The sequence below is a fragment of the Calliphora vicina genome, chromosome 5 (genome assembly GCF_958450345.1).
Source record: "Calliphora vicina chromosome 5, idCalVici1.1, whole genome shotgun sequence".
NCBI lineage: Eukaryota > Metazoa > Arthropoda > Insecta > Diptera > Calliphoridae > Calliphora > Calliphora vicina.
In genome coordinates this window covers 34,815,688-34,843,578 of record NC_088784.1, presented here as the reverse complement: position 1 = coordinate 34,843,578, position 27,891 = coordinate 34,815,688, and the positions used below count along the sequence as shown (strand labels likewise).

Sequence of the window (27,891 nt, the reverse complement as noted above, 5' to 3'; positions counted from 1 at the left end):
ATCCTATGCAGAAAAAAGTGGCTGCCAAAAGTAGAAGCAGCAGCTAAAGGAAATCAACAAATAACACAAAGAGTTACCATACTTGTGACAATATTTAACAGTAATATTTTGATTAAAATTGAGTTTGGAAGAGCAGGAAGAGTGATAAATTCACACAACAGAATCAGAGAGTATTTGCAAAGTATTTCAGAATTTCCAATTGGATTTTAGGGTGGGCCATTAATGAGAGGCCACATTACGCTCTTCTTATTAATGTATCTATTAAATTGAGAGTCGTCGTCGACGTTGATTCTGCTGCTGCTAGTTTGTAAAATTGTGGGGACTTTAGAAACATGACGAGTTTTCAAAACCAAACAGTTCGAGTATCTTAGTCGTGGCGTGCGTTTGTTAACCAAAAACATAAGCGAATTGTAAGAAAAGAAATCATACAAGATTATTAAAATTCAAGAAAAAGAAAAGGAAATTATTTTTTTTGTTTTATCCGTAAGATACTAAAATATTTTCAGCACAGTGATTCAAAATATAAAAAAAAAATTATAGAATTTTAATTGATCTTTAATCTTTTTACAGAAAATCAAAAGCACAAATTGCTTTTTTCATTAAGTAAAGCAAATATTTATGAAAAATTAAATATAAATTACCAACAAAAGAAAAAAGTTTTTTACCAAGAATTTGTGTGGAAAAATAATAGCAAAAAATATACAAGAAAATACCACAAAAACGAACCCAAAACGAAAACAACTTTCTTTCACAATTATAATTACAACAGAAAATAAAGAAGAAACAAAAAAAAAACAACAAATCAACAAGATTATTGGAATACAAAAACAACATCTATTTGAACTTTGTGAAAATAAAATCAAAAATAAGGTAAAATTTGTTTAATTATTCTATAACTAAATTTAAATTCTGTATTAAATAACAAAAAAAATCCAGCCAAAGCACAATTTGATTCTGGCTTGAATTTTAGTTTTTTGGGGCTGTGGCTGTTAATAAAAAAAAATTCATTAAAAAAAACTTGTCTGTAGTAACGACGACAACAACAACAACATCAGCGGCAGCAGCAAAACAACTTAAAAGCTTATGTAGTAGAATGGTTAATATTATAATAACAACAATGGCAACGACGACAATACAATACAACAACTACAACAACAAAAACTAACAGGCAACACAAAATAACAAGCAACATTCAAAGAAAGAAGAAAACCTATGAAATCAACATTCAATGTGTATGACTTCATAGTCTAAAATTTACAAAAAAAAAACAACAAAAAACACAACAAACACTCGCTTACTCATATACACACGTACACAGATACTCACACATACACTCATACTGCTACAAAGTGTCAAAACACATAAATGTTCTCATAAAATTATTGTTAGATTTCCAATTAGGAGTTGCCACTCTTAAGATTATTCACTAAAACTGGATTGATTAATGTAAAGATATCTGGGGATAATTTACTTCTAAATAGAATTTTGATGAAATGCTATTTTTTTCAAGTTTAAATTAAATAATTTAAAAAATACAAAATAAAATTTTAGAGATGGGCTCTTCGTACGGAGATATTTCCACTTTTAGGTTTTCACGAAAGAACTGTTTTTCTCTAGGAACGTAGAACTTAACTGAATGTTTTAATAACAGTTTATATTAATATTTAAGGATGTTTGCAGGATTGTATAAGAGTTATCACAGCTAATATATTTATTTAAAACAAAATTTTAAGTGTTTTAAAGTAAAGTATTAGTATAAATCTATTTTTGGATATTAAAATAAGGCAAGTCTAAAGCAAATATTTAATAATTTCATTATTATTTTCAACTCATAAACATTTAAGGCTTCCCCCATATCTATAAAAATGTTTTAAAATTAAACAATGTTTTAAAGCAAAATTTACATAAAAAATTTCAAATTTTAAAGTTAATTTTTGTTAGAGTCGACTTTATTTTAAAATAGAACTTTTGTTTTTATTTGAAAAAAGCTTCAAGACTTTTTTCAACATATACCTAGTACATTCAAATAATTGAAAATACTTTTCAATGAATGTAAATAATAAAAAGAAATTTGAAAGCAGAGTTAGGGTGTATTATTTTTTTGTAAATTCTTAAGAAATATTTAATGTTTTTCGAACTTTAATGCATAATATTAAACGCTAAATTGTTTAGATTCTGCAGTATTCAACATTTTTTTTTTCATTTATTTATTTATTGTATCTTCATTATTTAATGAACTAACATTAAGTGGTTCAAATCTTATATCTAATAATTATTATTTAATTAGTCCAGCCAGTGCCGGACGAAAAAACTTTGTATTCATGGTTGTTTTGTTTAAATTGGCATTCTTCCTCCTAGATTAGGTCTGCTGTGTCCCTCCTTCTTAATCGAGTGTTCAACATAACTTAAATGTAATAGCTGTGTTAAAAACTACTGACGAAAAAAAATTTAATTTTTCAATTGTATAATTCTGCAAACATTTTTAAATACTAAAATATTTTACTAAATTAGTAGCTCAAATTCCATAGAGTTTAATACCATAAACATTAAAACTGTTAAAAATCACAGCTTTTTGTGAAAACATAAAAGTAGAAATAAAAACATAAAAACAAATTTAATTAAATTTTGAAAACAAGATAACTAAAAAGTATTTATTATTATATGTATTGACAAACCTATGGAAACTCTGGGCACATCTCGCCCCGATCAATGTCATCCATATTTTCAAACAAAAAATCATTGATCATGGTGCTGTAATAATTCACCTTCGTGAGAAGGGTATATATAAGTTTGTCATTCCGTTTGTAATTTCCACAATATAATTTTCCGACTCCATAAAGTATATATATTCTGGATCCTTATAGATAGCGGAGTCGATTAAGCAATGATCGTCTGTCCGATATCTTCGGGATCCAAATCTTCAATAATTCTGTCAGACATGCTTTCGAGAAGTTTGCTATTTAAAATCAGCAAAATCGCTCCACAAATGGCTGAGATATGAGGAAAAAACCAGTACAACCTTGATTTTTTACCTATATCTGGATTACTAAAAAAAAAAAATTTAAATTTTAAAATAAAATTGTTAAAATTTAAAATAACAATTCGAAAAAAAAAATTTTCCAAAAAATTTAAAAAAATAAATTTTGTTTACCTAAAAATATTTCAAATTTGTATTTTGAAGTATAATTTGTTTAATAATTAATTAATAAAGCTTCGAGCAATTTAAGCTTAATGCTTAACTTTCAGGATTTCCTTGCATGAAATCATTCCGCAGTGGGGCAGAATCAAAGGTAGGGTACCTTCGACATGTAAAATTTTTAAACACTTGCCATTTTTTTGTTTCCCCATCCGATTTCAAAGATATTTATATTATATATTTGTTATGCTTGCATGTGTTATTTATCTATTATAATTTCCGAGTTATAGGCATTTGAAATTTAGATTTTTTGTAGATTTTTGCTCTCTTGGTCGAAAAGGTGACTTAACTCTTTTTATTAAAAAAAACTTTCTTTAAGAACATTTCTGGTATAAAAAACATGCCTATTTTTCGAATAGGTCGCCATCACGCCCTTTGGAATTTCATTTTTTCATAATAAAAAATTTGTATAAATTTTCTTAATGTTTCATTCAACAACAAATCAATGGTACTGACATTTTGGGAATGCATTCCCACTTTTATGTGAATAGAATTTATTTATTGTTGAATTAATACATAATAAAATGCATTCAACCTTTGAATGCATTTTATTTTTGTTAATTCAAATCTAATATACATAAATTGAATGAAAATATTTTTCTTCACTCAAGAAAATGTTAATGATGCAATAAGGAATTAATTCTATAAAGAATTAAATCTCGAAATAATGAATTCTTAAGAGAATCGCTAATTAATTTGAAAATTAAATTGAGAATTAATTCTTTCGAACCTTTGATTTATACTTATTATTTAAATATTAAGCATTTTACATTAAGTTACATACATAAATATATTGAAAAACTGTCATAAAAAATAATGACGTCATTTTGGGATACTTGCTACAATTTCACAGGATTCATTTAGTTTAACGCCTTAGTAACACTGTTTGTGCTACCAACATGGCGAGAGAGTTTGAGAGCGAGCAACGAGAAGAAGGAGAAAACCAAGCAAAACGAATTCAAAAACGGAAAGAGTTTGGGGCCCCACATACACATCGTCACTAACCACACATTTTTTCACTCCATCATCATTCAGTTCTCGACTAAGTTCACATTTCAGCCAAGTTAAGTTCGTTCCATGTATAACAAATGGCTTAAACTTATTTTATTTTATTCTATACCTAGTTGTGTTGTTGGTCTGTACACATTTAGTTGTTGTATACTTAAACACTTGCTTACTTATTTGTTAACGTGTTTTATTTTCTATTCTATTCTGTTCTCTCTCTTGACATTCGGTTTGTTGTGTTTTGGCCATATGTATGGATGTAAGTATGAATGTGTGTTTATAATTTAGTACTATTTTTATTCGTAGTGTATGAAATGTGCTCTTTTTTCCGTTTCGTTAGCTGTTGCTATTAACAACAACAATAACTTAATAAATATTATAATAACAGCAACAACAACTACAATAATAATAATATAAATATAGGTACCCGTTTATTAAAATACAAAAACACAAACTTTCATACTATTCATATGAATTTATGTACGCGGTTTCGTACTGTAGTTTTTATAACCGGGCAGTTTGTCGCCCCTTTTTTTTATTTTTTTTTGAAAAGTTTGTGTATACGTGAGTGTGTGTGTATGAGCGTTTTTCAAATGTTGTTTTTCTTCTTGTTTCTCTTTGACCTTAAATTTTCTTTTAGCGTTTAAGCAAGTTTGTTTTGTTTTCTTTATTCGTTTATTGGGATTCTTTTTTTGTTGTTGTGTTTGTTTGTAATTTTTTGCTCAAATTGCTTTTAGCAATTTTTTTTCGTTGTTTGTTTTGTTTCTTATAAGATACATTTTGATAATTTGTGCATTTTTTTTGGGTACACAGTGAAAAATTATGTGGAATGTTAACTAAGCAAGACGAGGTTTTATTAGTAAGAGGTGATAGTAAGGCGAATTCATTAATTTCTGGTGGCCATTTCACTGTTTTCAAAGTACCTGGGGTCTAATGCTTTGTTGGAGGACATCTCACATTTGTTTTTCCATCAGAATGAAACAAGTTAAACTTGGATTCGTCGGTCCAGACAACTATATTCCGGTACCATGATTAATTCTTAATCATATTTCTCTTGCAAAAAGCAACCGCTTCTTAATATTTGTTTTGATACATATGGTTTTTTTATGCAATAGGCAAAAACCAGCTCCGACTAAATTTCACGGCGGAGGCGGCTGACTCCAAAAATGGTTGGCGGCGGCTCAAAGCGGCTGTCAGCAGACTAAAGAAAAATTACTCAAATTGTAAAAAAAAACAAGTAAGAGTGCTATATTCGGCTGTGCCGAATCTTATATACCCTTCACCAAATTATACTTAAAAATTTTAAATATTTTTAGGTAAACAAAATTTAATTTTTTTTCAGTTTTTTTTTTAATTTTTTGGAAAAAAAAAATTTTCGATTGTTATTTTAAATTTTTTTTTTTTTAAATTTAAAATTTTTTTTTTTTAAATTTTAAATTTTTTTTTTTTTTTTAAATTTAATTTTTTTTTTTTTTTTAAATTTTAAAACTTTTTTTTTGTTTTTTAAATTTTTTTTTTTTGAAAAAAAAATTCGGGTTAAAATTTTTTTTCCCGATTTTGACCCATTGTAGGTCCAACTTACTTACTATGGTCTTATATACGTCGTTGCAAATGTCTTTGAAATATCTATCATTAGAAATCCATATTGTCTATATTAATGTCTTAGTAATCCAGATATAGGTAAAAAATAGGTCAAAAATCGAGGTTGTCTTGGTTTTTTCCTCATATCTCAGCCATTTGTGGACCGATTTTGCTGATTTTAAATAGCAAAATTCTCGAAAGCATGTCTGACAGAATTATTGAAGATTTGGATCCCGAAGATATCTGGGGTCTTCAGAAAACTGATTTCAACAGACAGACAGACAGACGGACATGGCTTAATCGACTCCGCTATCTATAAGGATCCAGAATATATATACTTTATAGGGTCGGAAATGAAAAATGTAGAAATTACAAACGGAATGACAAACTTATATATACCCTTCTCACGAAGGTGAAGGGTATAATAAAAATTTAAAAACCTAAAATTTTATAAAATTAATAAGGAACTTTTATCAAAAACCGCGGCTATTTCCAAGCCGATTTAAGCTAATCTAATTTTGGCGGTGGCGGCTCTTAAAATTTATTGGCGGCTCGGCTCAGCCGGCTTAAAGCCGTTTGGAAATAGGGTAAGAGCCTTCTTATTGTCCGTGTATTAGTATGAAAGGAATTTGTTTAGCTATTATCACCTTGTTTTTTGAAGCCGTACGATATTAAATTTTATTTATTGTAAAATCATCCAAAGATTTGGTCAATTCACAAGGTCATATTGTCCTAATATTTCACAATGATTTAAAAATGTTGTTATTATTGCTAGGTATGTGTATTTTGACATGACATGAGATAAGAGATCTTCAAAAATAAAATGTTTTTATTTAAATATGACTGCTAGTAAGGGAAAAATATTTGGTTTAGTGTAAGAAATTAAAAAGAAAAACACTTTACGATTCGCAATTTTTCGCATATTTTTGTACATGTACCTCAAAATCACTTCCGTTTTATGTCACATACGATATACCCTAATTTCGCTCGATATTTTGTACAACAATGTTTCGAATGTACTTTACATATTTACTATATTTGGGATCACTCCAAACACACCACTAGGGGTCATAGTAGTGCTGGAATTTCCAAACTAGGGTATACTTTCTATTTCCTATTACTGTTATAAAGCCCAATTATGAATATAAATTCCCCGGGAGTTTTTTCGCTTTTCCCTATTAAAATTCAAGAGGAAAAAACTAGGGAAACAAACTCTCGGGGAATTTTTTATTCATAATTGGGCTGATAGTATTTTTTATGATATGAATTGGACCCATACCTTGCCCAGAAAAACAGCCTCACACCATAATATTGACAATCTCTATAAAGTCTCTTTTCCTCTTTTCTTATATGATTTAGTAACGTATATTTTGGAAATACATAATTCGGTATTTCGGGAATTTTCGAAATTTCAGATGGTGGGAGTTGAGGTATTTCTGAGTTGATTTACAATTGTTCAGCTTCCTAGGACTAATGGGGGCCAATGCGTGGCCCCTCAAACTTGGTCACCTCGGGTCTCACATTTTTTTTATAAAGATCGCAAAGATCACATTTTCATCGGGACTATATACAATTTGTATATGTTCCGAAAAGAGAACTTAATGCAAAAGCAAGTAAAGTAAAATTTGGCTTACTTAAGCGGACCTAGTCCTCCCCAGAAATATCCAAACTTGACCAATTTAAAAAAAAAATTTTACCTTTGAGTAAAAAATTCTAAAAACGCAAAGCATCGATCTTCGAAAAAGCGCCATATTTGTATAACCCTATATGTCATTTAAATAATTAAAAAAGTGTTTACATTCACACGGTAAATAACGTCACCGTAGGCATTTTTCTAAAAAAAATCAGTTATTGGAACACATTTTTCCTGTTTTAGGAATTTCGGTATTTGAAAATAAAACATGTCAAAAATTATTATATTAGTTCCAAATTTTATTGTGATACCGTTAAAATATTATATTTTTCTTAATTTTCTTTTTTTGTTTTTAAGCTAAATGACGTTCGAAAAATTTATAAAATTATTTAATTTTACTAAAATATCAATCTTGAAGTCTTTAGGTTTTCACCAATATCAAATACTTAAATAAAAAGCATATATTTATTCTTCAGAAACTCCACAAACCATGCCCCCTTTCACAAATTTTAAATTTTTTTTCATATATTGCATGCAAAGTCTTTGCTAAAATTTACTTGGTGCAAAGTGAGATTTGCAAAGAATATTGTGGAACAGAAACACTCATCACTTTGCCAAAAAATTCAGTTTGATAAGTGAAAAGTAGATAAGCTGTTTTGTGGAATAGGTAAAACGGAATATAGTTTTTAAAAAGTTTCAATTTGTCTTGACAACAAACGTCATTAATAGCTTGTTTCACAATATCGATAGAAAGATTTCGTTCGCATTCTAATCGAAAAATAACAGATTTTAGTTCCCTTTTCTTTCGCATAGAATGCGAACGAAATCTTTCTTTCGATATTGTCTGTTGTCAAGACAAAGTTGTCTGAGCAAAAAAACCAACAATTTTGTCATAACCCCCTGTCTATACCTGATAAATTTTTATCATGATAAACGATAAAAGGGTTGTCAAGATAAAAAATTATTAGTGTTATTGCTTCGTTATGACAAAATTGTTAGTGCTTTTGATCAGACAACTTTGTCTTGACAACAAATGTCGTTAATTGTTATGATAAATATTTGTCAAGTATAGACAGGGGGTAACGAATCAATAACACTAATAAATGGAGACTATACTTGATAATTTTTTCTATCAACAACTTCTTTGAAGTTTAATATTATAATAGGGTAAGAATTTAGGGAAAAATGCAATTCTAGGCAATACTTTTGTAAAAACTATAAATCAAATACTGAATATTATTAATCAATCCAAAGGAAATATGTACTGGAGATTTTACTGAACACCAGTGACTATATAATTCAATCGAAATGAAAACTTCATTCTAAAAAGAGAAGCTTACCATTAACCTTACTATTAATCAGATTCTGAATAAACTTTTAACAATTTCTCACAAACCAACATAAATTTCAAGCCGTACAATAATTCTTTGTCTTATTTGACATAAAAACCAAAACCCGATTCTAATTATTATTCTCTGTTAGCATTACTAAAAAAAACAGTTCGTTAAATTTAATTTAAAATTTAAATTCATACAAATTTTTTCTTTAACACACAATTTGAATACTCGTACCAAGAAAATACAAAAAACTACAAGAATGATAAAATATTCTTATTTCTTTAGGTATTTTCTTTAATTCATTTACATTTTATTTAAATAATATTATTTAATTCTTTTATTCTTTCATTCGTTTTGTGTTGGTTCTGCTCTAATATCTAAATAAATTCTAATTTTAACTAAACTGTTGTTGAAAATTTTGACTTGAAATTCCGGTTTTTCATCTCCAAAAAAATAAAATAACAATTTTTTATTCGTTTAATGTTTGTTGTTGTAGTTGGGGGGCATGACGTCAGATTTTTGTTTGTTTTTTTTTAGACATTCAGGGTTAAAAAGATTTTGAGTGTTTTTTTTTTTGGGAGAATATTATTTTACTTGTGTTATGTGCAGTGTTGCCACTTCATGTGTAATTACACATATTGTGTGTAATTTTAACTTGGATGTGTAGCCCATGTGTAATTGAGTGAATGTGTAATTCATGTGTAATTTTAAATTCCAATTATATCCAAAATATATTGTCAATGGATGTCTTTTATCTATATTTTGGATTTTAATTGAATGAATGAATTATGGATTGTTCAGATTTCAAAACCGACTGAAATAAATATGTACATTAATATGAGGGAAAGTAGCTATATCCTCTATTTTAGTTGATAAATTAAAATCCAGTATCTCTAAATGTATTCATATTTATTATATTGTACTCGTTTGTTACTCAGTATAATGGAATTATATGTACTAGGATCGCCCGGTGGCCGAAATTCGAAAACCATATGTGTTTTATTAATATTGGCGGACAATAACATACTTAAAAGTGTATCACCAAAAAACGTATATATAAGATGAAGGTAAGAATCAAGTTTGAACTAAATTAACATTAAGGTTTGCAGAAAAATAGGATAAGTAATTTGGAGATTTTGGAGTTTGGTTTTCCAGGTGGACATTTCTCCGTTTGTGATAGTTTTGTTTGCGTAATATTGGTAATAGAAACTAAATTTTAGTTTATATATATATAAGACTTTTAATTCCAACATGACAAAAATATAAAACAACAAATACTATTCAATATATTTTTACAAGTTATTACAAATTGTTATTGGAAAAACGTTAATTTTCAAGATAACCCAAAATCGAAAATTTGTATTTTTATAATTTTAAATTGTTTATAGAATAAGGGTAACGGTATTTACAGATAACGGTATAAACTATTATATCGGTAACGGTAATTGGAGTTATTTCGGGGTAACGTTAGCCAATTTTAAGAGGAAAAAACGAGAACGTAGGAATTTGTGTGAGAAAAATTTATTTACAAATTGTTACAAGTTATTTTTTATACCCGTAAGAACTTTTTTGTGTTTATGCTATTGTCTGTCTGGTTTCTGGTTTGTGTTTTAAATAATAAACAATAAAATTTACCTACTATTTTGGAAGCTTTATTTCAAATTTATAACTACAAATTTTAAAAATATAAATGTTACAAGATAAATTACTGGTAAAGTATTTACTGGGAAGGAAAATGACCAGAGCTATAATTTTTAAACAAATAGTAAAAAATATTTATCTTTGAAACTGAAAATAAAACTGATTTCAAAGCAGTTAATATAAATTAGGAATAAAATAAAATTCGAAAGCAAACAGTGTGCATTTTTTTAAATATTGTTAAATTTTTAATAGAAATGTAACAATTTCCGAATGGACATTGATTAATATTTGTATAAAAGCGTATTTGGGATTGACATTTTTGGCTGCTGATTGGCTGAGATTGCTAACCTTGCTTTAATACCCCTCATATATCCAATTCCTGGATAAATTAAAATCAACGCAAGTGAAAATTGTCCATTGACAATAAAGTGATCGTATTTGGTCCAAACATCCCAGAGTCCACTGTGACAAACCTTTTATATTCATGACAATTTTAGACAATTTCTCCTATTGAAATCACGAAAATTTATTTGAGTGTGTAATTTTTTCTCGTATGTGTAATTTAGGCATGAGGCATGTGTAGTTTATAATTTTCTTGGTGGCAACACTGGTTATGTGTGCCAATGAGTTAAATACTCTGTGATACCATATTTATTTATTTGGAAATTATTTAATTCGAGGAATCATTTATAATGATTTAAGAAAAATTAATTGGCAAAAATGGCCTTATAAAATGTATAATTTTTTTTTTGGAAAAGTTTATACTTTTTAAGTGTTTTTAAATTTTAAAACAATTTTAATTGAAATTGAACAAAAAAAATTCACTTCAAACTTGTTGCATATATGTTTTTATTTAGTTTGATTAATTGTGTACTTTTTAACTAATTAAAACCTCAAGTATTAGTTTTAAATATTTATAATTTTAGAAAAATTTTAATACAAAAATTGGCAGAAAATATTGGAAAATTAAGTAAAAATAAAAAGCAAAAGAACAGATTTGTATCATACCGTATGACGACTTGAAAAATAATATGAATTTATTTGTTCTAAATTTGCGGAAAAGTCAAATCGAATGCCTTTACAAGGGAGAATATTTGATTTTTTCAAAAAAAAAATGTTATTAAAAATTAATTTTGACATTTAATTATAACGAAATCATAATAATACAGCATTATCATTAAAAAAATATATAAAAGTGAAAAGTCGGTTAAAAAAATTTCGAGTTATTAAAAATTTCCCCGGCTTTTATGAGTCCCAGTCCTTATGCAAATGAAAATAGGCATAAGAGAACTAGTTTATCAGTTAGGAAGCTTAGTTTCCAAGGGACCCAAATGAGCTATTTGAAAAGGTACTGCTTACGGAAAATAAACCTGGCTTTCGTTATCCATCTCGGAATCCCTAAAGATGACTGTTCTAAAGCATTTTATTCCCACTGTTGCTTATGGACCAGTGTTGAAGTTATACAGGTTTCTAAGATCCAGTCTATTTCTTTTCAGAAGGTTCTCCGTCTTGCCCATAGAGATAAACACAGAAGACAAACTCTGCTGTCAAAAACCTAAGAGTTTTAGTAATAAAATAATTTATGCAAATTAAAAAAACAGTTTCCGCTCCAAAGGTCCGAAAGAATTAATTCTGAATTCCATTTTCGAAATCAACATATATTTCATCTCTTAAACATTCCATTAATGAATTTATTATGAATTAATTCATAGGTTTAATTCCTTTGTACTTCAAATGTATTGAATTCATTCCTTTGAAAATTCATTATTTACAAAACAACTTTAAAAATGTATTGAATTGATTTAAGCACAAAAAGGCTTAAATCAATTTTTTTCAATTCAATTCATTTTGCAAATGAAAAACAGAAATTAATAAAAAATAAAATATTTTAATTCAAATTGTATTAGATTTGAATTAACAAAAATTTAATCATTCAAAGTTTGAATGAATTATGTTATGAATTAATTCAATTATGAGTTAATTCAACGATGAATGAATTGTATTTAAAAAAAGCTTTTAAATGAAGCTAAAGCATTAGATGTTGAGAATGGATTTAAGGCTGTCATTTTTAATTATGAATTAAAATTTTAGTGAATTAAGCTCAAAATTTATTAATAAATTCGAAGCTTTGTTTCGCTCTCTGTATATTGCTCTTCTATCAGGGTATCTCCAAGGTGAATTTATACAAGGTGGTGGTAATTCTACAAAAACAACAAATGGTCTTAACAAATGTCAAAAAACAGAAATTAAAAATTAAACAAATATGTATTAAAACTAAATATAGTGTAGATAATTGAATAGTGAGGGCTTTACTTATTTATGCAAAATATAAATATTTTGTTAATTAGCTTAGAATTTATAGATATTGAAGTATAAAAACAAGCTTTGACAGGTGTTAGAACCAAACAAGCGAAAAAAGAGTAGTCAGCTGATTGACTGACTCCACCTTGTATAAATTCGCCTTGGGTATCTCCAAAGAATCTTTGTTATTCTTCTCCCAATGATGTATTCTCTCTAATGCGTTCAGTTTAAGCCCAACTCCTGAAACTGTTTAATGTTGCCAATGTCAATGATTTGGAGAGAAGAACATATTTTTAACAGTTTGTCTGGTTTTTCTTATTCCGTTTACCCCGCAGATTCAAATGTTTACACTGGTCAGAGTGTAATTGTAATAAAATTCCGTACCGGCAGATTTAGCTCTTCACTTATACGTCTACAACCATTCTAGCTTCTTGATTCGGCATGGCATATACCACTGGCTATTTGCTGAAATAATCCATAATAATTCCGTCATAACCGATTGGGAAAAGACCTTCTATATCCATTTAAATCCGCTCATAGATGTCAACAGCCAAATAATATCTTTCAGTAAAGAAATTTTCTTTACAATCCAGGGTATTTTAGTAGATCATTTTCCACGCCAACTAGCTCTCCTTTCCATAAAAAGTAAAGAAATTTTTACACCAAATGTGGGTCTATTAATAAAGGCATTTTCTCAATAATTATGCGGGTTTTAGTAAAAGAATTTCAATACAAACTGTTGGTCAATTAGTAAATAAATGTTCACACTAATTAGTGACATTTAATAAAGAAATATGGCTATTTTACTAGAGAAATTTTCACACAAAATTTAGGATTAAGCGTGAGACCTTTAGTCGACAATTTACACACTAATCAATTGTTTTGTAACGTAGAAATTTCTAAATCAATTGTTGATCTTTCAACAGATTTTTCCACTTCAATCTGTGTTCTTTTATAAGATTCCTGGCAGTAATTAGCTTGCTGAGATAAATAAAATTTCTTAATTAAGGAATGGCCTATCGATCTATAAGTATAAATTGTTAGAAATGTCTTAATTTTCTTCAGAATTTTTCATTATTTTATTGACTTCGGCAGTTGCTAATGAACTTGCGTTTAATACCTAGGCCTTACAATAAGTATTCCAATCTTACAACTAAAACTAAAAGGCAAATCAGGGGGTTTGGTAGATCAACTCTAGTTCGAACTTAAGTTCGGCTGATGCTGTAAATCCTTGATGTATCTCTCAGGAATAGTTTAAACTCGTTATATAGCCATCCCTACAGAGACAGGTTTTTTCGATAAGTATTTGTTGACCAAACATTCTACGTCTACAGTTCCCAAATGTCGAACAATGGCATATAAGATGTTCAGTTGTCTCCTCTTCTTCCTCGTGGTTACAACTTTACATAAATCGCTGTAAGAGATTCACTATGACCGCTATAATGCAAGTCATGTCCTACACATTCCCATATTTGACCAGATATTGCTGGTCTCCTTGCAAGGGGGTTCTTTCTACAATATTTCTTTTGCAATGATATGAAGTTTGTGAGAAATTAGTTGTTTATCCCTCAAGAGTGGTATGTCAATGTCACGACAGAACTTGAAGCTTGAAGCTTTTACAGGTCCAAGAACCCACACAAGTATGTGTTGTTTATCCTTAAGAGAGTTATGCTAATATCATGACCGAATTCGTTAAAATTTAAGGAGTTGCTAACTTTCGCCAGTTCATTAGCTCTTCAGTTTCGTTCTGGAAACATTAGCCATTCATGCATGTAATAGACACATTTTCTAGGGATCTAATGACCGCTTTGCTAACTGTAAATATGTTAGTATCCCTGCTCTCTGAAAGACACTACCATAAGGGAGAGTCTCAAATTCAACTGGTCCGAATAGAAACCCCATTCGACCTTTTAATTTTAATTTTATTCACTGACCTTATTCGTTCAGTGAATATTTGCATCAGGTTCTCTGGAAGGTAGATGTCATTGTCTTAGTCAGATATATCCGGTATATTCGTCATTAAATCTGAATCAAAAACTGGTTCAGGTATTGTGAAGTTAAGAGGAAGATCTATATTGATGATAGCTAAAATTGAATGAACATAGTCCATATATTTCCATGATTTCGTGGCATTTAGCCTCATTGACGTGTTCGCGCGGATATTTGCGTTGCCATCATGTCTGTTGATAATCAATTATAACAGGATAGCTTTCATAACCCTCACCATCCTCAAAATACGTTCGTACTTGTTTGGTGACTTTTTCCAAAGGTCCGAAAGAATTAATTCTCAATTCCCCTAACTTCTTTCATTCTATTACAACTAGATCCATTCCTGAAGGGCATCATAATGGATCTCAAGGTTCTCCATGGGTTTTAATCTAACCTAAGTCTATTGATAGAATTCATCAAGGCGAATTCAGGGAAATTCGTCTTGGAGTTTAACACTGGATCCAGCTGAAAAATACATTAGACATCCAGTTAGGAATATTAAAGTTCTCTGCTAACATATTGACGTTAATTTTTCCAATTTCCCACATGTTCAGAAACCACTGTTAATTTGAAATTTTCAATTGTAAATTAAAAAGAAAAACAAGAATGTATGCCATTGACCTTATAAGATCAAATGGGAAGCAACGTTAAAAAAAAAAAAACTGGCAAAAGAATATCAATTGGAAAAACACACACAGTCCCAGGCACAAGAACAAGCAAATATAAAGTTTACGAAAATGGTCAATAATCACACTTCATAAATGGCTGGAAAGGCCATGCGGGCCATAATGAGAAGAGTGTTAATCAAATGTGCCAACAAATAACATGAAAAAAAAAACGATACCCAGACGGAATTAAGAAAGAAGGATGGTTTAAAAGGAAAACTAGTATGTATGAGTGTTTATTATATAAACCATAGACATATAGAGAGAGAGACTCAGTCAGTCAGTCAGCCATGTATAAATATGTACAAATAAGTAAAAAACAACAAAATGACACTTTGACCTAAATATGAAAATGTTTACAAAATCTATGTACGAGTATCTATGTATATGGAAATGTGTGAATGTATTTATCTATGTGTGTAATTTTCTAGATCCAGCCAACCGTTTTCAGTTTATTTCTTACCTTTAAGAGTATGATTGAATATTTATAATAAAACAAAACTTCAAACGTCTAACAGAATAATGTTAATAATGGATATAATGATTATAATGATGATGATGATGTTGGTAATAATGAGCCTGATGATGAAGTATGTTTGCATTTATAATATTTAGACAACGTTCTACCTTGTTTTGTTTGTTTCGACCCAAACCCCATATAAAATGAAAAAGGTAATGCTGGTTTGTTGGAAATGTTTATTAACAACACATCATAAATTATCGTTTTTTTATTATTTTTATACATATTTTGGGGAAAACATGTTGAGAAATCTAAAACGCCAAGGGGAGTGGACGGGATTAATTTCTTAAATATTAATGTATACGATTAATAACTAATAAAAGAAAGTACTACTTTTTGTAGAGAATAATTTGAATGAAACATTTAGTTTAACCTAAAGTGAATTCAATTTAGTAAAAAGATATAAATTTCGATAGTAATTTAGGAAGGCCAGATGTTGGTAGGAAAATCAAAAGGCAACGGTGCTTAAGGTTGCCAAATAGCCTGAATTTTATTCTAAACAACCAGATAGTTTTAATTTCTCTGACTTGAAGTTTTGTATGATCCAAAAGGGATTTAGCATTGTTTCCAATCCAGGGGTTCTATATTGAAGTTAATGCTAAGGAATCTTGCTACTGGGTTAGGTTAAACTGGCAGCCATTGATATAGCCAGTTAGAAAGAGATAGTGATTAAAATAATTCCCCATAAAAGACCAGATTGAGTTAAGAATTCAAACAGAAGGCATCTAGCCATATCACGTCTATTCTTAATAAATCCGTCAGGTCGTGCAGGAAAATTTCGGCCAGATGTTCGGTCGGTCACTGTCAGAGGAGTTGCTTTACAGTCTGATCCTCTGCTTCATCATGACAACAACTATAGTAGTCTTTATATGAACGATTAAATCTCCTAGTAAGCACACCGATAAGGCAGTGACCTGTGATCTCCTCAACCATATTCCGTAGTCGATCAGGTGGAATATTTATCAGTGTTGAGGTTAGGCGACAGTCATATTCAGACCATATGGCCCTTGTCGCCGCAATTCTGGTATCAAGTGACCAGCTGGTTTGCGCAAATTTACCAAGTTTACTCTGGACCCATAATTTTCATGATGAGAGCGATATACCATCCAAACGGTCAACCTGATCATACAAGATTGAGGCTTCTCTTTTAGCAAAAGTATCTGCAATACAATTTACATTTTGGTTTCCCGATATCCAGAAGAGACCAACTGTAGAATATATTTTAGGACCAGATTAGATGTCGTGTAGACACCAATAAGAGATACCTACAGGGTTTAAATTACATCGCTTCCACGACAATCGGATCTTTGCTCCAGAACGATCCGAGTCTTACTCGACCAAAGATTGTCAACACAGCGACAGCTGTATCAACCGAAAGTTTTTTCCCCATGAAAGGACTTTGGGAAACAGTGGAACTGTTACAGCAACAACAACCTACAGGCTTATTCCATAAGTCGACTGGACCTAGAGAAGTACGATTTTGTTTGGTTAGCAGTATTCCGCTTAAATCTGCTATCTCATAGATTAACCATGTTCTCCTCCTATACATAAATTTCTTTCCAAATATGTTTCAGTGGAGACTTTAACGGTGCGACTCTTCCGATTAAATGCTAAGTGCAACTGAATTGTAAGCTCGTGGGACAGTATATAAGTGTACCTTCGGTAGCTATGATATATAGGTTTCACATGTGAACCTTTAGAACCTTGTTTTCGGTTAACTCGCAGTCAAAAGATTAAGTTTTATCTTCATTATCCAAGTATTGAAGAGTTAAAATTGTGATTATTTTTTTGTTTTACAGATTTTAGCGTTTTTCGTCTTAATTCTGTTTAGGGTGACATCTACCAATCACCGTCATGTTGTTATGGGGATTTATAGGGTTTTCTAAGGAGGTAAAACATCTTGCAGTTACACTTGATAGGATCCTCATTTATCCAACACTATCAAAAAAGCTACTAAGGCAATATATGCCTGCCAGCGACTTTTTGGTTAAACGTGGAGGTTAAAAGGAAGAAGATTTACTAGCCAATAATAACATATGCAGCCTTGGTATGGTGGAACATGTGACTGCGAGATCATTACTTGTTAAGGTCTATCGTCGCATCAGTATTTGTATTACTGGTTCCATGATGACTTGCGCCACTCATGATCTGGGTGCAATCTTACATATCCCACCCTTCCATATATTAATAATGAAGGAAGCATATAGGAGTGCATCCAGATTACCAGGGATACCCCGTGTAATGCCGTGTGATCTGGTTGGGGACATGCGTATTGTAGGCATCTTTGGGAATGTTCCTAGTATTGCTGTATCAGACTATATGTCACCAACTTTGGTGTTACATAGCAAGTTTAGGGTCCTTATACCTGAAAGGGATGAGAGGATAAATTGATGGTTCCAAACAGGCTAATGTTGACACTGGGGCTGGTATTTATGGACCCAATTTTCAAAGGGGTATCCCAATGGGTACATTCCAATCAATATTTAAGGAGGAGATTTACACCATCCTTATATACTCTAATGAATTTTTAAGAAGGAGATTAAGGAATACTAGGATATTTAGGATTTTATTATGTCGGATAGCCAGACCGCTCTTAGCGCCTTATCATCATATGAAGTAAGGTCTGGTGTTGTTATGGTCTGCTGGACAGCTTTGAATAAACTTGGTGAGCACAATAAATGCTGGGTACTCGGGCATAAATGCTACGCTGGTAATAAACGATCTGATTGTCTATCCAATAGGGACGCCCGACACTCGTTCATAGGTCATGAACCGTTCTTTGGCATCTCACATGGATACACTATGGAACGTATTCGTTCTTGTGTTGAATTGGAATTTGCCCGTTTTTGGTCCTATTTACCAGAACTTAGACAGTCCAAACGGTTTATTACTCTACCCAAATGTAAATCACAATTGTTGCTATCGCTCGGAAAGAGTGATTTGAGAATACTTACTTGATTATTCATCGGACACTGTGGTTTAAGGTATCACCAAATCTGTTCCAATTTTGGTCGGATATTGATGATATAAACAGTAAGAATATTAGATGGAGTTGAGGATCTATTTTATTATTTCCATATTTTAAGCGGATAACACACTTAATTCTTATGGACAGAATATTAAGAGCTTCTGAGATTGTTAAATATTAAGCTGATTAAGCGTATCATTCATATTGATCCTTGTGCCTCCAATCTCCGACTTGCTGGACCTCAAATTTAATGAATACAATTGGCATTTGAAAAACAGGATGAAAACCTTCCTCTTTTGCTTAACGCAATATTTCCAATACAAAGGCCTTAATAGAACTGGTGATATCGTGCTGGACTATCAGTCTGAGGGTTCTTGGTTGGATGCCAGGCTGTTCGAACTTAATACTGAGTTCCTTGATATGGAGTAAATATTAGAAATTTATTAGAAATTCATAAGAAACAGATTAAGTTATCATTGATGCCAAACGTTGTCCACTTTGCATCGTCTTTTTTTTGCCCTCAGGGGGTTGGAATATTTGTGATAGCTGGCCACTATTAATATCACAGCTCAAATAACAAATTTAACAAGAGCTTTGTAAATATATTTCGTTTGTTTTCAGTTTCTATAAAAAACAAATGGCAATCCTTTTAACAACAGTATTCATATATTACAGCAATAAAAAACATACATAATAAATATTAACAAAATAAATGTGGGAGTGTTGAGAGTGTTATAACATCAGGTAGTAGTAAGCAAAAACAAGAAATACCCAAGAGATGAATATTTGTAAGAAACTTGTTAACACGCGATACAACCAACTTAAATACACAAACTTTTTGGCCTAAAAGACAAACAAAGATTCATCTAATAGGGAGTGTCAACTCCGTTACCACCACCAACCACAAACTAAGAAGACGACAACACACGCATGAGTTCAAATTGGAATAAACTACACAAACGAGTGACCAATTTCAGTTTATTAAAGAAGTCATAGTGAATGTCTTTGGATTAGAGGAAACATGACCAATTTCCATAATGTTATTTCCATTATTTAAGTGCATTAATTATGCAGACTTTTGAGACTTAATAAAATATACATGTTTGTGGCCATAAATATGTTTATTTATTTACATTTAAACAAATACTTATTTGCTTACATTCACATAATTAAGTTGTAATGAGTTTTCACATTTATGTAATTACATGAGGCCTCTTTTGGGAATTAGACATGATGATACATAATTATGGACACAAATTTGTTTATGTTCTTCGATGTGGGGAAAACGTGGCGATATTCATGTGCATAGGTTTCTTTGTAATTTTTTATAATGGCGGTCTTTTTATGTGAAAATGACTTTTGATGTCAGACATAGTTGTTCGCACAAGAACATAACATCGACAACAGTTGTCCACACGAGACAAATTCATGTGCGGATAAGAAATTGTTCGGTGCGTAAACAAATTGATGTCTTATCATGACAAAATTGTTAGTGCTTAAGCTTAAACAACTTTGTATTGCATGATGTTAATGTGGTATTTATACCTAAGGCTGCTAGTTTTTCTTGAAAACAATGGAGAAACTACTCGATAGTTATATAAGGGATATTTATCTTTTGATGAATCCAATACAACGTATCTAGTTTTCGTATAAACCTGGTAAATCTACTATGACTGCGATTCATCATGTTACGATTGAATTGGCTCCATATAGGAAATGAAAGGGGTTCCGTACATCATAAAGAGATGGATTTTTGGAATTGCTGTCATCGAGGCTTATTAAGTAGAGAACCATACGAGCAAGTAGGGGATGTCCACAAGGTGGCGTATTATCGCCTCTATTGTGGTCTCTGGTTATTGATGAACTTCTGGAAGAACTTAACAACTTAGGTTAGGTAGTTACTGGGTGGGATGACGTAACAATATCGGATAGGATGCATACTCCTCTGAATATAACTACCAAGTGGAGCTTGGAACGAGGGTTGACCATCAACCCAGCCAAGACAATTATAAGTGTCATAGAGCCTACATTGAATGACTCATTTATAGGGCTTTCTTGATAGGACCCTCACTTATACAACACTATCAAAAATGCTACTAGGGCAATATATGCCTGCCAGCGACTTTTTGTTAAAACGTGATAAGGCCAATAATAACATATGACGCCTTGGTATGGTGGAAAAAAGAGGAACTGCGAAATCAGTACTTGATAAGGTCTATCGCCTCATCTGTATTTCTATTACTGTGTCCATGTGGAACTGCCCCACTCTGGGTGCAATCTTACATATCCCACCCTTACATATATTGATAATGGAGAAAGCCTATAGGAGTGCATCCAGATTACCAGGGATATCCCGTGTAATGTCGAGTGATCTGGTTGGGCACAGGCGTATTCTAGGCATCTTTGGAAATGATCCTAGTATTGCAATATCAGACTATATGTCACCAACTTTGGTGTTACATAGGAAGTTTAGGGTCATTATACCTGAAAGCGATGAGTGGATAAATCAGAAATGGTGACAGGATAATGCCGATCAAATGTGGTTTACCGATAGTTTCAAAGTGGCTAATGTTGACACTTGGGCTGGTATTTATGGGCCCAATGGATAGCTTCCCATAAATATTTCAGGCCGAGATTTACGACCTCCTTATATGCTCTAATGAATGTTAAAGAAGGAAATTGAGGAATACTAAGATATTTGTTATATCGGATAGCCAAGTGAGGTCTGTTGTTGTTATGGACTGCTGGACATCTTTGAATAAACTCGGTGAGCACAATGAACTAACCTTTTGCTGGGTACCTGGACATGAATGCCAAGCTGGTGATAAAAGTGCTGATTGTTAGGCCAATAGGGACCGACAATGGTTTATAGGTCCTGAACCGTTCTTTGGCATCCCACGTGGATATACTATGGAACTAATTCGTTGAATTGGAATTTGCCCGATTTTGGGTCAATTTCCAGGACTTATACAGTCCAAACGGTTCATTACTCTATCCAAACGTAGATCTCAATTGAGAATACTTCATGGATTCACCGTACACTGTGGTTTAAGGTATCACCAATTTATTTTAGGTAATGTTGAGAATGAACAATGCTGGTTTTGTGAACTTCCAGCTGAAACCTCTAAATATGTCATAGGCGACTGCCCAATGCTGGCAATATGCAGAACTAAATGGCTCGGAAGGGTCTTTATGGCCCCGGGAGATGTAATTGATCTCTCACCAAATAGAATAATTGGCGTAAATCTGTTAGGATGAACTATTTAAGGCTACACAAAATATCCTATAGGCCGAGTTCTTTGGTGGTGGTTTAAGTATTGTTAATATCTATTAAAATATCAGCAATATTTTCCCAACTGAAAAACAGTTAGTCATAGAATAAATACATAGAACGGGTGAAGAGAGAAATGTCAATGAAAAAATCAAATAAAATTGCTCTCTTTTCACACATATGGGCAATTTCATATCATCGTACGTGACATTTGTACGCCTATAGAGTGGAATAGATTTTGCAAAAATAAGAGTATTTGGTCTTTATGTTCCACTCAGAGGGTACTATATTTTAAAATAATAAAAAGTTCTTTCGAAATATTGTTGTCCAAAATATTGAGCGAAATAAGAGTATATCGTACGTGACATAAAACGGAACTCATTTTGACGAACATGTAGAAATATGCGAAAATATTCGAATCGTGAGAGGCGTTATGTTTTCTTTTAATTTCTTACACTAAACGAAATATTTTTCCTTTACAATCCGTCATATTTAAATAAAACCAATCTTTCGATGATTTTATAATAAATAAAATTTAATATCGTACGTGACAGATTTTTCTCTTATAATAAAACAATATACATATATTCTGTAAATATATGTATACAATAACTAAAAAAAGTGAATAGAAAATATGCATTCGGTTTCAATAAACAATTTGACAATAGCAAAAAAACCATCAGAGTCAAATTCATTTCATACTACAAGTTAATTGAGAGCCTAGTTTTCGCCGGAATTTTAGCCTAAAACATTTAGGTATTAAAAATTAAATATAATCAGTTTAAACTATTATTTTTGTCTTTAAAATATTGTAATATGATCTAAATACATTTTATTATTCAAATCATTTTTAAAAAAAAGTTTCAAGGGTTTTTGGGTTTTCAGTCGTGGTAGCGATTCTCGTGGAATTGCCCATATGTGTGATACAATACAAAATACATGGCAACACATTCTAATTAATTAGGTTTTTGACACTAGACTTAGGTTTTCGGCTCTCAGTTAACTATCTAGTTGTCATCTAGGCCTTTAGTATTTACATTTTATAGTATTTAAATGAAAATTTCAATCTATAGCGAATTTGGCAATTTAATTTCTGATTACTAGATCTAGATTTAGTTTATTCAAACTATTTATTTTATATTGATATTAACTTATTAAAAAATACAACTAACAAACTTCAAATATTTCATTTTGTGCTTTCAATAATAAAATAAAACCATGTTTCTTAAACAAAATTTCTTTTATTTACATTTCAAGCCTAAACCCTTATTTCTTTCTACATCTTCACAAAACCAATAAACTGAACAAAATTAAATGTTAACGAATAAAAAAAAGAAACTTTGTTCTTTGAAGTAGCTATACTTTAGATCTTTTCCTTTTAATTTGTTGTTGTTATTTTTTTGAAAACTTGTTTGTTGTATTGTCAAACTTCTTTTTGAAGCTTCATTGTCAAATAAGTTGATGGATTTTAGTATTATTTTCTAAACGAGTTTGAGTTTAAAACCAGCATGGTTTTTTTTTATTTATTTATTTGTAACATCTGTTAACTGCGGTTGTTAGTTGTTTTTTTTTTTGTATTATTTGAAATCAAAATATGGTTTATAGAGTTACAGCAAACGAGAAAAAACAAAACTAGTACAATATGAAGGTAATATGAGAATGTAAAAAAAGTTCAAACATAAAATGTTGAAACATATTGAAATATATTAGAAAAAAAAAATTAAAAGATTTCAACACAATATTTGGCCTTAAAGTTGGAAGAAACTTTTTCAATTGGATTTCAGAAATTTATATTTAAATTTCAGAATTTTCTAATTGTATTTCTGAAAATTCCCATTATATTTCAGACATTTTTAATTCTATTTAAAAAAATTTCAATTGTATTTCAGAATTTTCTAATTAAGTTTTCAGAAATTTTTAATAATATTTTCAGAATTTTCTAATTATTTATTTTTCAAAAACTTACAATTATATTTCAGAAATTTCTAATAATTGTGCTCAGAAATTTTTAATATCATTTTAGAATTTTATATTCAAATTTCAGAATTTATTTTTGAAATTTCCAATTTTTAATTATATTTTCAGAATTTTCTAAATATTTTTCAATAACTTCCAATTATATTTCAGAAATTTTTAATATTATTTTAGAATTTTATATTCAAATTTCCGAAATTTTTATTGAAATTTCCAATTACATATATTTCAGAATTTTCTTTTAAATTTCAGAAATTTTCAATTATATTTCAGAAATTTTTATTTAAACTTCATAAAATTCTAATTATATTTTAGATTCCAATTCTATTTAAAAATGTTCAATTGTCATTACAAAAATTTCGAATTATATTTCAGTAATTTTAACTTAAATATGAAAATATTAATGCGTCTTGACAAGCCATCAATTTGTTTACTTAGCGGACACTTTCTTGTCTACACATGAATTTGTCTGGTGTGGACAGGAACTCAACATTGACAAAAGGAGTTCAATTATAAGAAAACAAAGAAATTAAAAACACACTTAATAAAAGTAATTAAAATTTAGTTAAGTTCAGAACTACTTTGATAAAAACAATTCAAATCAATTTTCAAAACAACCTTGAACTTGTTTCCTTAAATTATTTTGGCAAAGTCTAATAAAATAAATGATTCATTTTATTAAAAACACGTCTAACATTTCTATAACATTTCATAAAAGATTGCAACTTTTATTTATTTTGTTTCCAATACACATGTTGTACACAAATTTCGCTGACTCTTATCTGAAATATACAAACAAATAAATAAATATTTATTTACTCCGAAAGGGAAAATAAAATCATAACAATTTCTATAAACACACAGCAATGTTATGAATTACAATATTTGAAGAAATAATAAAAAAAATGGCAAACTGAAAAAAAAAACAATATTACCCCCATTTTACAATCGTGGTTGCATTGAAATTCAATTGAAATGTGTAAAATAAAGTTGACTTGACAGCAGATAAGATAAATTTTTATGTTGTTGTGCTGTGTATTCTCCATTATTTGTTATTGAAATATGATGTCAACATTTATTTATTGTCTTTAAAGTTTTGAAGAGCAAAATTAAAAAAAAAAATAACAACTTAAGTGAAAAATCAGTTAAGAAACTACACTTAGGGAAATGGTAATAGCATTTGAATGGACTATTAAGAAGTTTAGCTTTAGCAAGGTGCCGGAATCGGGATTGGCATCCGTAATATAGATATTAAACATTATTAAGTCTGCACATAGCAATTTTTCTTGAAGCAAGTCTCCTCAATTCTCTTTTAAAATTACACAGCAAGTCTGTGTTCAATTTGGTATGTCAAAACCTAATAGACGCACTAATGAGAATGAAGTAATAAAAGAGAATTAAAGTAACTTTCTCTCCTCTCTCCCATAAACTCAGACTTGCTTCAAGTTTCAAAATATGTCTGTCTCAAATCCAGCACAAATCCTGCGAACTTAAGTTTGTTAAGACAGAAAATTGGCAACACTGTGTTTTGGGGATGTCATTTCTCAGTGAATTACATTTTATGTTAGATGTATTGCCAGATGGTTAGTGCTAGAAAAAATCGCCATACTGTAGGGGAATGCAACGGAAGTTGTATTTAATGGGGATTTAAATATACCTTTAACAATTTCAAATATAAAATCAAATTTTGTTCTAGTGTATGACTAATAATTTCAGGGTTAAATGAAATAAAAAAAATCTTTCTAAAAATTCATGTTCATGCTCAATTTCTATATTTATTTTCAAATTTACTCATATCTATCGAAATAAATGAGTAATTTAAAACGATTGAACTAAATTGTGCCAAGAAGTTTCATACAAATACTTGTTGTAATAAGATACTTAAAAAAAACAGAAAAATAATGGCCAAAAACCAACAAAATTATTATCTACAAAAACAACACATTTATAAAAATGACGTATAAATATTTAGATATTTTATTACATTTTTGTTTGGTAGAAATTTATTGCAAAATTCAATTTAATAAATTGTTTTTGTAGATATTTTTGTATTTAGTTTAAAACAAGTGCATTAACACTTTGTCTTAATTGTTTAGAAATTCCCTTTTTTAATAAAGTTTAATAATATTTATTGAGTCATTCGTGTTTAACAATTCAAACAATTCTTATATTGATATTTTTTTTTTTGTAATAATTGTGATAAGATAAACAAAAATTATTGATTTTATTTATGTAGTATATGTTAAATAATTGTAAAAGAAATACAAGAAACAAAAAAAAAACTATTTGGTTGATTGCTAAATATTAAACAAAGGTTTATGGTTTGAAAAAAAAACGGCTTAATATTCCAAACAATATTAGATTTCGTTGGAGTTCCAAATTGTTTGTGGTACGCGTATAAAGTTTCTTAGAGGTGAGTCATGAGATTAATTCTATTGGGTTGGTTAATGTTAAAAGTTTTTAAAATTCAACCAAAAAAGTTCACATAAAATTAAAAATATTTTGGCAGTTGTTGGTTCAATCATGAAATATATTTTAATATATCGAAATATTGAGCTTCGATTTCTGGCTATATTTCAATTAACTTCAAATCTATTAAATAAATGAAATATTTTCATATTTTCAACATAATGATATCCCTCAGACGATTGGCTTTGTATTGGCAAGACTGTGTCTTTTGATGTCACTTCTCAGTGAATTGCATTACATGTTATTGTAGATTATGAATATTAAATTGTGTTTGTTACCTCAGCAGGTGTTTAATTCATAGTGTGGATAAGGTATTTAGTGATACCAAAACTTTTGGAGTGTTGGTTGTTTACCATGAAGGTTTTTTCAAAGATATTTTTACGTTTACCTTTTAAAAATGGTGGTTTATTTCCTTTAAATGAACCTTGTTCTTTTGATTGCAAATACAAGCAGTTTAGTAATTTAAAATTTGTAACAACTCTTTATTTATTCAAATGTACACAACAACAGTTTAAATAGTTTCTCTGTGTTTTAATATATACACACGTTTATAATTCACAACTTATACAGCACACTGTAAGGCAGTTAATTTGTCTTTGCTTTAACAATTCTTCAAATTAGACTAATTGGTAGATGTTCTCACGGCCGCCTTATATACACTGCATTACCATCCAGATGTTTCTAGCACAATCTTTCGATGTTTCATGAAAGTTCTATTTCAAATCAAAGCTTTTAAGCTGTTTTTTCACTGCTATGTTAATAATGTCCACAGTTATGTTAACTGCTTTTAATCGGTCGGTAAACAACATTATCCACAATTAGAAGTCTAAAGAAATAGAAATGTTGAGAAACATGATGTATCTTGAAACCAGGCGTTAGAAATTGTTATATTTGAAATCAAATACAATTTCGTAGCAATATTGTTACGTTTTAACCTTTTCAAAACGCTGGTTTATTTCCTTTAAATTAACCGGATACTTTTGATTGCAAATAAAAGCCATTTAGTAGTTTAAAAATTCTAACAACTCTTTATTTATTCAAAATGTACAACAACCACAGAATTAAATAGCCACTCAATGTTTTTTATACACGTTTATAAATTCTCAGAAATACAGACACAATTTATAATGTACACGAACGTTGATGTTTATTCGAAAAGCGTCTCTGATAAACTCAATCACGACTGCAACCTCTGCCACTATTTATAACACTGCCATCTGCACTCTAGATTGCTCTTTAACTGTCAAAGTTTGAATATTCTAGATCATCTGTCGTATACTTTCTACAATGTTCTTTAACTGAATATTCGAATTCAAACAGCGTTGCCAACTTACGATCAAT

At 30.0% G+C, this 27,891-nt stretch overlaps 1 protein-coding gene across 2 annotated transcripts in view; it reads left to right on the top strand.

Annotated features, from left to right (window-relative positions):
- Window positions 1-339: 339 nt before the first annotated feature.
- Window positions 340-27,891, top strand: part of cora (coracle) — a 136,592-nt gene continuing 109,040 nt past the window's right edge. For both annotated transcript variants that reach the window (XM_065510647.1, XM_065510646.1), the window contains exons 1-2: window positions 340-483; window positions 571-870. The gene's annotated coding sequence lies outside the window, so the exon portion shown is untranslated. The remainder of the gene's footprint in view (window positions 484-570; window positions 871-27,891) is intronic.